We start from the raw sequence: 3,941 nt of genomic DNA, 5'->3' as shown, positions 1-3,941 counted from the left end.
AAAAAAAAAAACAAGTTGTTTAATGTTAAGTTTTAATACTTTGGTAATAGTCTGTGCAATGTAAAATAGCTATTAAGCTTTCAATGTGATCAAATGAACCCTTGTCTAATAGGAATAATTTGATCCTAGTGTATTCACTTGGAGGACAAAATTAGTTAATGATTGCTTTATTGCCTAGCAGGATCTGATGTGTAAAATGTTTCTGAAATAATTTTGTCTGTAGTGTTTCTGACACGAGGGCTGCGGAGGAAGCATGTGATGGCACTTACTCATACAGATTATATATATGAAGTAAAACACATAGCCAGAACCTGTCTTTTTCTGAATATAGTTGCTCAGTTAATTTTTTCTTCTGCATAAGAAATCATCTTGAATGTTCTTATGTGATACGTAAAGTGGGGAAGGTGGAAGATAAACATATAACCCATTGGATTCCCTTTTCCAATATCTAGATTAGATCTTGTGCTGAAAGAGAAATCAAGAAAAAAGATGACATTCCAGAAGAAGACAAAGGAAATGTAAAACAATGTGAAATCAATTATGTGTATGTATGCTTTTCCTTTTAGACCTACAGATTTGGCAGTGAAGTGCTTCTCAAAGTGCTTTAAAAATCAATTACCTAATTAGCTGGGGATGGTGGTGCATGCCTGTCGGCCCAGCTACTCAGGAGGCTGAGACAGGATTGTTTGAGCCCAGGAGTTCAAGGCTGCAGTGAGCTCTGATCACCACTGCATTCCAGCCTGGGCGACAGAGCAAGACCCTGTCTGAAAAATGAAAACTGATAGACAAGAAGAGGCAACACAATGTAGCCTCTAAGACAGAGCACTGAGCTAAATGCTTTTCTTTTCTTGAGGGTTCAGTTTTCCTAATCATCCTACCAGCTCCCAAAGCTAGTCACTCGGGTTAGTCAATCTCTCTATTCATTCATAGAAAGGGCGTGATGCCAGTCAAAGGCTGTGCTATGGCCAGGACAAAGGGGACTCCAGCCAGCATGCCCTAATAGAAGTGGGGCCTTGTGCTAACCAGTCAATGAGCTGCCCTCCTCTTGAGAGGTCATGAAGGTCATCTTTGTTGTTCAAAAGCTCCAACTTATTGAAAAAAGTACAATTAGACTTTTTTTTCTTCCCCAAGAAGGAGTCTCGCTCTGTCCCACAGACTGGAGTGCAGTGCCGCAATCTCAGCTCATCGCAACCTCCGCCTCCCAGGTTCATGTGATTCTCCTGCCTCAGCCTCCCAGGTAGCTGGGACTACAGGCCCGTGCCACTATGCTCGGCTAATTTTTGTATTTTTAGTAGAGACAGGGTTTCACCATGTTGGCCAGGCTGTTCTCGAACTCCTGACCTCGAGTGATCCGCCTACCTTGGCCTCCCAAAGTGCTGAGATTGCAGGTGTGAGCCACTGCACCTGGCCTACAATTAGACTTTTTTAATAAGTGAAAAATTAACAGTATTTATAAATTTAATCGTAAATATGTATAATCAGAGTTTGAGGTATTTTTCAATGAAGACATTTTCTTTGCAGAAAGAAATTTCAGAGCTTCCAAGACCACAAACTTAAAATAAGTAAAGAAGACAGTGAAATTCTTAAAAAGGCTCAGAAAGATGTATTTTTGCATGAGACGCTTCTGGACAGGTAGCTATTTATTTACTTATTTCCACTATTTTCAGTAGCCAATAGAAATGGCATGTAGAAAACCTGTATTCTCTTAAATTACTGTAGTTTTCACATTTTTGTCTTTATTTCTAATTTGTAAGTGTGGCAATATTACCTAGAGAGGACATCATGAGTTTGGGAAAAGACCGTCAAGAAAGAATATCTAAAAATTATAACCGATTATAAGTATATACTTTAAGAAATTCAGGTTTGACTGTATCTACTTCATGAATTTATCATTATCTTTTTATAACTATTAGAACCAGAGTTGGAAAGAAGCAGTTTGACTAATATAAAAATTATGTGGATTCTGTTAGAGTAGTTCAGGTTCCTTAAAATAAGCATAGATCAACTAAAAAACTAAGTATAAAAGCTAAACAAGTGAAATTGAAGCAGTTTTAAGATTTGGAAGAGTGCAGGATGTTTATCATAGCACATTATTAATATTTATTACTCTTCCTATGTAGATAAGTAAGGTCCTAGATTTGCAACATAGAAAAACAGGTAGAGACGTTTAGCTGTGGGTGTACAAGTATAAATGACTTAAGTGCCAGATTTTGATAATCACCAGCCGCTCATTCAAGTCCTATGTTGCAAAGTTACTCTTACCTTTTTTTTTACATTACTTGATAAGGGCAATGTTTAATTACATATTTCCTGTTAACTAGCTGGTAGAGTTCATACCTAAAGTCAGTAAATAATGTTAAGAATTTTTTCCAGCTGAGCAAATGAATATGTATCTAGTTGTAAGAAATCAAGAAGAGGACATAAAATATAATCAGGATGTGGACTCTAAAACGGAATAAGCTCTATGTCCTGTAACTTTTATCACTTGTAATAATACAGCATTCTCACCCTGTTAAATGGAAATTTAAAGCACCCTTAAATTCCGGAATAATTAAAATTGCTATTTGGATTGAAAAAGCCCTTAGGCAACATTTATTGAATATTAGGAAATAACTTTTATAAGATTAGAATTCATTTTTTATAGAAACCAAATTTAAAAGCATACATATTTTAATATAAGTGTTGTGGTAATATAATAACCAAAATTGAACACACAGTTTTAAAGCTTTTTATATTTAGTAGTAGTTGAATACATGTGGCATGTTTTGCATAGATTAGTTTTACTATTTTTCTTTGTTTAAACAGGAGAACCAAATTGAAAGCTGACAGATACTGCAAGTGACTGGGATTTTTGTTTCTGCCTTATCTTTTGTGGTTTTTTTCTGAATAAAATATTCATTGGAAATGCTTTTACAGAGTTCTTGAGTTGTTGTGAAATGATTATTTAGCTAGTAGCTAGTTTAACAGGATTAAACAAGTTTAATCAGGATTCTTCATGGATGTACTTTTTAGCTAACTACAGTTTTTCACGTGGAAATGAAACTTAGAGTACACACTTAACGTACCACAGAATTTTTTTCTGGATTTCCTGTCCTAAAGCATGAAGTATACTAGAACCTAATTCTTCCTGTGCTACTTGTGGAATCTGTCTTACTGGATCATAATCTTACTTTATATGATAGATGCTTAATCAGTGCCTTTAATAGGAAGTTAGAAACTCCCAATCCGATCAACAAGGCTTTGGTTCTACCTCCTAAGTACTACCCAGATCACAGACAACTCAAATATCAAAACTAGGGGCTGGGCAGAGAGGACAAATCATCTATTAGGGGTGGGACAGAGTGGAAACATTGCAAAGGAGCAAGTGGGCTCAGAACAGAGGGGAGAGTAGTACTGGGGAAGCTCCCTGCTGAGGACAGGTTAGCCACAGTGGATATATCTGTGACGCCTTTGTCCTCGTGGGCTGGAATGGAAGCTGATAAAGAAGTTCAGACGCTACGTGTTGCTTAGGTCTGCTTTGTTGAAGCCTGTCTGTTTCAGAGTTTCTAAACACAATATTCCCGTGGCATCTAATCCCAGTGAGTGCTCCAAATCCAGGCTGTGTATCAGATGCCACGGGAAATTCTGCCTCAGGACTGAGGTTGGTTCAAGCATCTGGATAGATGTCAAAAGTCCACGTTGTGTGCTGGCCTAACCTGAAAGACCCTATCTAGTTCTAGCCTTTAAATTCCTTCTGTCACCGAATCTAGAGTTACGTGGCATCTGTACAAGCTAGGTAACTGAGGCACGGGATCAGCCCTATAAAGGAGCTTTTGGAGCTTTTGTTGTATGTCTAGCTTCAACTTGGCACTCCAGTTCCAATAGCTGGACTTTCTCTCATCGTGTGTTCTGATCCTTGGATTGGGAACAAAGTAACCACTCTGATCCCACAAAGCAGTGGT

Source organism: Nomascus leucogenys, unplaced genomic scaffold (genome assembly GCF_006542625.1).
Source record: "Nomascus leucogenys isolate Asia unplaced genomic scaffold, Asia_NLE_v1 000651F_140564_qpd_obj, whole genome shotgun sequence".
In the NCBI taxonomy this organism is placed as follows: domain Eukaryota; kingdom Metazoa; phylum Chordata; class Mammalia; order Primates; family Hylobatidae; genus Nomascus; species Nomascus leucogenys.
This window is presented reverse-complemented; position numbering follows the sequence as displayed.